A 9,680-nucleotide genomic window follows, 5' to 3' on the forward strand; every position below is an offset into this window, starting at 1 on the left:
GCACTTTATATGTATTATTTCATTTCATCTCCACATTAATTCCATGATTTAGATAGTATTATTATCCCTTGTATAAGTGTGTACAGATAAGACACAGTCATTGTCAAGTACCATTAAGTCTGTTGTGACTCTTAGCGACCCTGTAAAAGAATTCTAAGAAGCAGCTGGTGGATTTGAATCACCAGTCTTTGAGTTAGCAGTCCATTGCTTATCCAATAGTGCCTCACTAGAAATTGAGAAAATTTAAAGTTAGTACTAGATTACATAACTAACTATAAAGTGTTAGCAAAGCAATAGGGGCTAAAGAATTTTTTCCTTAAACATTGTCCAACGTTGCTTCTTCGTATTTGATTTACCATTTATAGAAAATCCACTCTGTTGGATCCTATGCTAACTTTTATTTTTTTTTTATCTTTCATTTACATTTTATTTTAAGCTTAATTTACTCCTGAGCCATAAATTTTTGTTTCTTCAGTTTCTTCCGAGATATCTTTTTCTTCTGTGGAAACTCCTTTTCTGGTGTAGGAACAATTTGTTCTTTTTCAGTGAGGATCATCTCAATAAGGTAGGGGTTGATCCAACCATGAGTGCTGTTTAAATTCGGCGGCACATCTTGGGAGCTTTGTTGACCTGGATATGCTCAATGACCAAAGAATCCACATCTAAACCCATAAATTCAGCATTGCTTTCTGGATTTTTGAGCATGTGCAGCAAAAATTCAGCGTTCTTTTTGGGCCACCGATCCTGTGTCCAACCCCACTGTTTGGCCTGGGCATACCTACCAACGCCACCATTGTAACGTCGGAATGGTACACATTGCTTCTGCAAAGTGACATCTTTAAGATACTTGATGGCTATCTGGATATGCATACCCTTGATTGCCTGGGCAGTCTCACAGTCATTCTTAAAATGGACCCGGAGATTTGAACCTCTGGATTTGCATTATTTTGTGGGGTTTTCTGGGTCAAGTGAGTACCATTTTGTAAGATTACCTTAGACCACTTAAGGGAAGAGGAAGAGCCTATGCTAACTTTTGATAATTATTTTGTAAAAGAGGAAACCAAATCTTAGTGAGGTTAAACAAGTTGCTGGGTGTCACATGGGCAGAATTTAATTTACACTCAAATGACTGCATTTATACCAACTACCCTGATGGCTAAGGAGCTTTGGTAGCGTAGTGGTTAGGAATCAGGTTGCTAACCATAAGGTCAGCAGCTTGAAACTACCAGCTGTTCCGCATGATGAGGCTATCTGCTCCCGTAAAGATTTATAGCCTCCGAAACCCTGTACAGGGTCGCTGTGAGTTGGAAGCGACTCCATGGCACATAACAACAACAACAACAACCTTGATGGCTGGAGATCTGATTGTGTTGTGCTCCTATGCTAGGTCTGATTAGGTTTGACAATTTCAACCTCTGGAACTTACTTGACTCTCCCCTGCCGCCAACTCTGAGATCTCCTATAACTTCCTTTGCTCCCTTTCCTTGCTTCTGGCCAACAATATTAAAATGGGCAGCAATGTGCAAAAGAAAAGGTAATATTTGTATTACAAGGCACATAATCCCTCCTATGTCTTCCCCATTCTTATCAACTGTCCAGGTAAGTAATTATATTCTTTAAAAAATAAAATTGATTTATTTTATAATCGTATTTATCCAAACAGAAAAATTCACATACTGAATCCTTATTCTGCTAGGCAAGCCAAGCAAATCCTTCTCTTATGAGGAAAAAAGTAATGTTTAACAATAAATGTCTGTTTCATTCTTACCAATATGGGTAGAGTTTAATTTGTATCTAATAAACCCATTATTGGGATAAAATTCTCCATATGTGTGCACATCTTGAGAACAGAGATCTACTACCTTTTATCCAAGCTATTATTTTTTTCCAGATTATTTGTACAGTTAAAAACCTGAGAGGGTAGTCTGAAGAGGGGAAATAATACTAAGATGTTTGACTGTCTTATAAATATTGGTTTTTCCTGACTACTATTGTAAAATAGACACTTGAGTGGGATAGAAAGGAATGTCGGGAAACATGATGACAGAAAGCTTGTAAGCCTGTCTTCAGCCTATAATTGATTGGAATACCTAAAAGGGGTTCTAGAACTTGCCCAGTGAAACAGGCCTCTTGCGGAGCCTTTGTAGTATATAGGACCTTAGGTGGACTCCTAAGCCCCATTCAAAACCTTCTGAGGTAAGACATCCCACTAGAAAGAACAAGCAGACCATCCTGGAACAGCTAGAGCAACAGAAAATACATCTTCAAAGAAAGATCTGCAGGAAAAACCCAAAACAAAAATGGCAGTTTGATTGACTACTACAAGAATAAGCAAGTTATTTGCTGGGAAGCCATGAAAGCAAACAATCAAGTCCGTTTAGGACAAATCCCCCCTCCAAGACTGAAACTCAAAAACAAAACAGAAAAAAAAAAAAAAAACAAAAAAAACCTGAGAGGGAAAAGACAGCTTCTCCCTTTGGACACAGGGAATATTCAGTGTAATAAAGAAAATTTTTTTCTCTGGCTCAAAGGAGCAGCAGCCCATTATATAAGTGTTCCCCCACCTCTTGCATATCTTGGCATTATCAGGCTTTCTTTTCATTGCCTCATTGCCATTGGTGTGTAGTCCTGGTGTGGTACTGCAGGATAATGTGCTGGACTGCAAGTTTGGTTTGAGCCACAAGGGTGGCAGTTGAAACTCATCCCCTGCTCCTTGGAAACCCTATACAGGACCACTATGAGTCGGAACCAAATCAACAGCACTTAACAACAGTAATTGCCAATATTGTAGTCATAGGGTATCTGTCCTCTCTAATGCAGTATTCTTATGTCTTCTTCCACAAGGCAGACTAGCTTGTTAGGTTGCAAGTTGCTCAACATCTCAGATCCTTCATAGTTCTTATAGTACCAAAAAGGATTCCCCAGACAACAAAAATTGTATATGTATATACCCATAGAGACTTGTCAAGAGGAACATCTCTCCAATCATTGTTTTGGCCATACAATTTTATAAGACACTGTTTTTTTTTGGTGATCATCTAGGGCACTTAATAAAAATAGGGCTGAGAGCAATTTGTATATGCTAATTACTTGCAATTTTGCAAAGCCAGCTGCTGAAAGGGCGAAATTGTATAGGTGACCCAAGACCTCACAGCTGTTCCCTTTATTTGTTCAAGAAAAAAAAAAAAAAAAAATCAAGATTTGGATTCAGGTCCAGGACAGAAAGAACCAAGAGTGCCATTAAGACCACATGAATATGATAATTTGGGCACAGAGCTTGTCAGGACCATCATGAAACCTGTTGGGCAGTTAAAATATTTTCTTCTTTATTAAGAAGAGTCCAGAATAGATCTCTGCATAGAAGACATTTTTTTTTTTCTTTAAAGAGGGAAATATTTCTTTATAATGATTTATAATAATCCGTGTAATAAAAGGATTTAGGTGTGCTTCCAATGTTTCCCTAGTAAGCGTATTCTATGATATTTATATTCAAGTGGTATTTATTTTCCTGAGCAATGCTGACAATTATCCAATGAAATAAATTAATGCATCATTTTTGGTCAGTTTGAATAGAGAAGAGGAATGGGATGTATAAAGAGCAAAGGTGACTGAGAGGTAATTCATTAAAATGTATTACTCATTTTACATACACATTAGTGATGCCACCCACTAAGCAATGATCTGTTGGCTATTTCTTTAATGACAGGGAAAAAACAAACCAAACCAAACAGTTGTCTTGGAGTTGAGTCTGACTCCTGGTGACCCGTGTGTGTCAGAGTAGAAGTGTGCTTCATACAATTTTCAATGGCTCCTTTTTCAGAAGTAGATGTCCAGGCTTTTCTTTTGAGGGACCTTTGGGAAAATGTGAATGTCCAGCAAGGTCACGGCCAAGTGTGTTAGAATTTGTACCACCCATAATTAGTCTAAAGGAATCTGGCATTAATGATACAGGACTATATGGCTAATTGAAGTTCTCAAAGGAACATTGTTGTTGCTGTTAAGTGCCATCGAGTTGGATCTGACACATAGCAACACGCTGTGGGGTTTTCGAGCAGCAGCTGGTGAGTCTGAACCACTGACCTTGCATTTCAAACTGACCTTGTGGTTCCAACCAACTTTTTGGGTGAAACTTACCTTGCAGTCCAACGCATCAACCCACAGCCCCACACCAGGCTCCCCAAGGGAACATAATGGATTCGCAAGTAAACACATGAGGTCTCTCAGGACTCTGTCATCAGTGATGCTATTTCACTTCTTGCCAATCTGTCTCCTTGGGGGTCTTCCTCTTTTTCTCTAACCCTCCACTTTACCAATCATGATATCCCTCTCTAGGGACTGGTACCTCCTGACAATATGTCTGAAGTATGAGAGATAAAGCCATCTTGGCTTCTAAGGAGCACTCTGGCTGTACTTCATCTGACACAGATCCGTTGGTTCTTTTGGCAGTTTGTGGAAGAAAACTATGCTAGCCATTAGAGATGGAATATATGTGTACTTGGTGTTCTGCACTCTAAAACTTGGGAAGGAATTCTTTTCAGTGGAATGTCAAGAAGGGAGATGGTGGCAGAAGTGGACTGCCCCAGGTACAAGTCATAAAACGGGAGGGATTAGCTTTAGATTTCTTATTTTTTAATCTTTAAAACAAGAATAAAACTGACTAAAAGCTAACCTGCTTCCTACTATCATCTTGTGTTGATGACTCTAAGTCATGTCGATGACCCCCCTCCCTTCTGAATTGCACTGATTAAGAACTACCCATCTCACCTTGATATACCTTTACACTCCAGAAAAATCATCTTATTGTTTTTTGATTGTGAAGCCCTATATTATTCTGCAGTGACTTTGGATCAAGAGAAACACACAGACTTTTGAAACAAGATTATTGACTCATAAGGTCGAGACCTGTTTTATTATACAAAAAGCAAATCTCAAGTGAAACTAGTGGATCAAATGCCTTGGTGATGCTCTGACTCCAAGGATCATCGTTCATCATTTGCCTGCCTCAAGTCAAAGATCTCAATAGTACTTGTATTAGTAGAAAATGCAGGTTAATGAATTAATATTTGTTGCTATTAATGTTTAGATAAATAATTCAAGATAGCATGTCATAAGGAAATGTCTCTCCCATTCTTTGAAACCCTGGCAATAGTTAACACATACTGTCTGACCCCAAAGGATTATGTCATGGAAACCTCAAATAGCATTGGTAGACAGGCAAACATCAGTGACTTATGTGCCCACCTTTAACCCTCTAATTGTTCCAGTTAATTGCCATCAAGTCGTATAAGCAGTCATAAAACCTAAATAAAAATGTCAAGAGCATAATGGTTTTCACAATAAAGTGATTCATTTAATATTCAAACTGCTCCAAATTCCCTTGCCATTTAAATGAATGCACTATATGCTTCATTGAAAATAGCAGCCATACATATCCTGGTAAGCAACTAAAACATTCTTACAATCCGAAGCATTCAATCATTCAAGGTAGCATGACACAGTGGAAAGAGCACCACCCTACGGTAAAAAGGGTCACTGCATGTCGGTGCAACATTCAGCATCAATGGGGCCAAGAGTTCGCTTTCTTGAGCTATCCTAGGACCTGTGTGTGGCAGAGAGCAGACACAGAACTAGCTAAGACTATGAAAATGTAACTACTAGAAGTACCTTAAAAAAGGGGAAGATGGCTGGGTCAGTAGTAAGAACAGTGCAAGGTCAACTATCCAAATGGAGATTGTCATAAAAGTGTCATGAGTTCACTTCAGATAATTGCCAACAGTGCTTTCTAAATTGCTCAAATAAATCACTTGGGTATCTTTAAAATTCAGGGCCTCATTCAATAGTTCCTAGGTAAGGCCTAGGAACTATTTCTAGTATTTCTAGTAAACTCCCGGGTAATGCACATGTCCACAGACCAAACCTTCAGCAGTGAGTGTCTATAATTGTACAGCACCAGCAGAAAGCAAGAAGAGGCTGAACTGTAATATGTGTTAAAATTTGTGGCCTTACTACACAATAGAAACCATTTTATTTTTCATCTTTGAACAAATTTGTGGACAAATTTTATATAACAAATTACAATTTTAACTTTAATTTTTTAAAAAAAGTTGTACATAGGTGTGTGTAGTGCCAGAACTAAGTCTGTTAGCTAGAGGCTTTCCCTTATAGCTTTTGGTTACAGCTTATCTGGTTCTTATCTTATGAGGTATATCCTTTGGGTTCTTTTGCAAGATTATCTGTAGGAATAGCTTCAGAACTTAGAATTGCAGAGATGGAATTGTTTTGAGAAACTATTCAAAGAATACTTTCTACAAGAAATTCAAAGTGGCTCACAAGTCAACAGTTTCCACAAGAAATTCAAAGTGGCTTACAATTAAACTCACTAACTTTACAAACACATCTATGAAGAGATTTTTTTTGTTTTGTCAATGAGCAATAGGATCATAACAGCCAAAGACATTAAATAATTAAATGCTCCCACAGGCTTCTGAAGATGAGAGCAGTAGGCCACAGAAGGTAAGGTGTGAAAACTGAGACCAGAAAGATGAACAAAAATGGAATTAACATTCTGCTGACCAGCAGTCGAGCTGAATAATATTCACAGCTTTACCTCTATTATTCTGTGACAGTGGACAGAACATTTAGACTGTGTGGACTTCAATTTTACCCATTGATAAAAGAAGAATAACAATAGCTCTTTCTTTTGTACTTTGTAATGTTGTAAACTTGAGTGACTGCCTATGAAAAATCATGCTATTTTGACCTTGCATAAGGTTAGAAATATATTGACCCTGTTTGGTTTTGATCCTAAACAGTTGTTGGGATTGAGTTGGGGTCAGTGATACACTGGAAAAGACAATATTCATTAAATCATATTAAACATTAAAATGGTGCTGGCAGGATTAGATGCTCTAATCTCTCATCAAGGGAAGAAGGAATTTTTAGGTAATAGAGTAACACCATTGTTTGCTATCACCTATTTCCAGAAATAAATGCCTTTATTTCTACCTTCTCTTTGCTTTTATTCTACAGCTTAGTGTCTCAAAAGCTTAATTTGTATTTGTGTGTGTGCACGCATGAGAATGTGGAATAAGGATTTTGAAGAACGGAAGAAGAGTTCACCTTTTCTGCTTAGTAAATCAGGCTTAGGAAAAGTGATAAATATGCTATGGGATTTCAATTATTTATTTAAGCATAAGCTGTCTCTGGGACGCAATCTACTAGATAAGAATAGAGGTCACAACATACAAAGGTACCCCTAGGCCACTCCACTAATAATTGCTTCCTTTGATGCCATCAAATTCTTTACTAAAAACAACTCCTAATGATTTTCCAATAAAGTATACTTGAACACCCACCTCCTTAGCATCTTACCTTAGTGTCCAAATATGTCTTACTATTATTTTGAAAATGAAATGCACGTATATGCTTTTGGAATGACTAGGGAAACCTTACTAGGAATGAAAACAACACACTGCAATGCAATTGCTCTAACCATTAAGGTATAAAACAAGTACTTTTCATTCTAGGATAACATTTCTGTCTCTACTAGATATTTGTTTGGTCACCAGAAGCTTTTCTTATACTTTCCATAAAATTTAATGTATATTGAGAATAGTAACTGCTTCCGTTTCAATGTTACCATGTTACAAATCATGTTTCTCAAAATCCCTGAAATGTTATGTTGTTGTTGTTAAGTGCCATTGAGTCGGTTCCGACCCATAGAGACCCTGTACAGGGTTTCCGAGGGTATAAATCTTTACAGGAGTAGAAAGCCTCATCTTTCTCCCGTGGAGCTGCTGGTAGTTCCGAACCGCTGACCTTAAGGGTCACAGCCCAATTAGTAAATAAAACACTTAACTAAACAAGGCCAGTTCATAATTAATTCATGACTACTAGGGAGTCCTGCCTGGTGTGGCATTATAGGTTAATGCACTGGACTGCAAAGTCGGTTTGAACCACAAGGTTGGTGGTTCAAGCTCACCAGTCACTCCTCAGAAACCCTATACAGGGTCACTGTGGGTCAGAACCGAGTCGATGGTACTTAGCAACAACAACAACAAAAATGTAGTTAGTGCATATATTGGGCCTTGATTTTTCTTGACCCCAACAGAAATAAGCATCAAAGTAAAGACTGTGCCTTTAGGAAAACAGATAAACTTCATTAGTATTGGTGTTGTTGTTGTTGTTGTTAAGTGCCGTTGAGTCGGTTCCGACCCATAGCGACCCTGTACAGGGTTTCCGAGGGTGTAAATCTTTACGGGAGTAGAAAGCCTCATCTTTCTCCCGCGGAGCGGCTGGTAGTTTCAAACCGCTGACCTTAGGGTTCGCAGCCTGATTCGTAACCACTACGCTACCAGAGTATTGGTGAGTCATAAGTAAATTGTCAAAATAAACTTTTATAGCAGATGTTGTGTGAAGTGATGATTGGTTATTTCTATAAAACTATCTAAAATAATTATAACAAATAAAATTAAAATATGAAAGACAATTTATAATTGTTTTCAACTCATGGCATCCCTATATACAGCAGAAGGTAACATTGCCAAGTACTTACTATACCATCCTCACATATTTAAAAATCTTCTACAATACCCTAATTCAAATGTATCCATTATTGTTCAGTCTTCCTTATTCATTGTCCAGCTGTTGCACACATAATAATAAAAAAAAATATATCGTGAAAGTGACTCTTTGCTTTTAATATGTTAAAGTGGTCTTTTATAGTAGATTTGTTCAATATAATGTCATTTAACTCTTCACTGCTGCTCCATGGTTCCCAGCAAAATGAATTCCCTGACAACTTAAAATGTTTCTCTATTTACTTATTGGTCCAGTTGTGAGGATTTTTTAAAAAAAATATTAAGGCATAATCCTGAAGGTTGTAGTCTTTGGTTTTCAACAATAAATGTTTGCTTTCAGCAATAAGTTGTATCATCTGCATATTAATGGTTGTTAATGAGCCTTCCTCCAATTCTGATGACTCTTTCTTCTTCATATAGTCCAGCTTCTTGGATATTTGCTCAGCATATAGAACAAATAAGTATGGTGAAAGGATACAATCCTTATGCATACCTTTTCTGATTTTAAACCCCTACAGCCTCGGAAACCCTGTATAGGGTCGTTATGAGTCGGAATCGACTCCACGGCACATAACAACAACAATAACAACAAAGCTCTATTTGAGCACTCACCTGCTTCTTTATCTATGTACAGATTCTACATGATCCCATTTAATGTTATGCAATTCCCATTCTTTTCAATGTTATTCATGTTTGTTATGAACAACACAGCTGTATGCCTTTGTATAATCAATAAAACACAAGTGAACACCTTTCTGATATTATCTGTTTTCAGCCAGGATCCATCTGGTTTCAGGAATGATGGCTCTCATTCCAAGTCCTCTTCTTAATCCCATTTGATTTTCTGGAATTTCCCCATTGATGTACTGTTGCAACAGATTTTTTAATTAACTTCAGAAAAATTTTACTTGCGTGTGATGTTAATGTTATTGCTTAATACTTTATGCTTTCCATCACTCATTGGGATGAAGACTAGCATGAATGTATCCTTTTGTCTGTCCAGGTAGCTATCTTCCAAATGTCTTGTTATAGACAAATAAGCTCTACCAACATTGCATTCATGTGTTGAAGCATCTCAATGCTATTCTGTCAATTCCTGGA

General features: G+C 37.5%; 1 pseudogene; it reads right to left on the reverse strand.

The window, feature by feature from the left end:
• Window positions 1-442: 442 nt before the first annotated feature.
• LOC102819850 lies at window positions 443-951 on the reverse strand (annotated as a pseudogene).
• Window positions 952-9,680: the final 8,729 nt, after the last annotated feature.

The sequence above is a fragment of the Chrysochloris asiatica genome, unplaced genomic scaffold, assembly GCF_000296735.1.
Source record: "Chrysochloris asiatica unplaced genomic scaffold, ChrAsi1.0 scaffold00035, whole genome shotgun sequence".
Taxonomy (NCBI): domain Eukaryota; kingdom Metazoa; phylum Chordata; class Mammalia; order Afrosoricida; family Chrysochloridae; genus Chrysochloris; species Chrysochloris asiatica.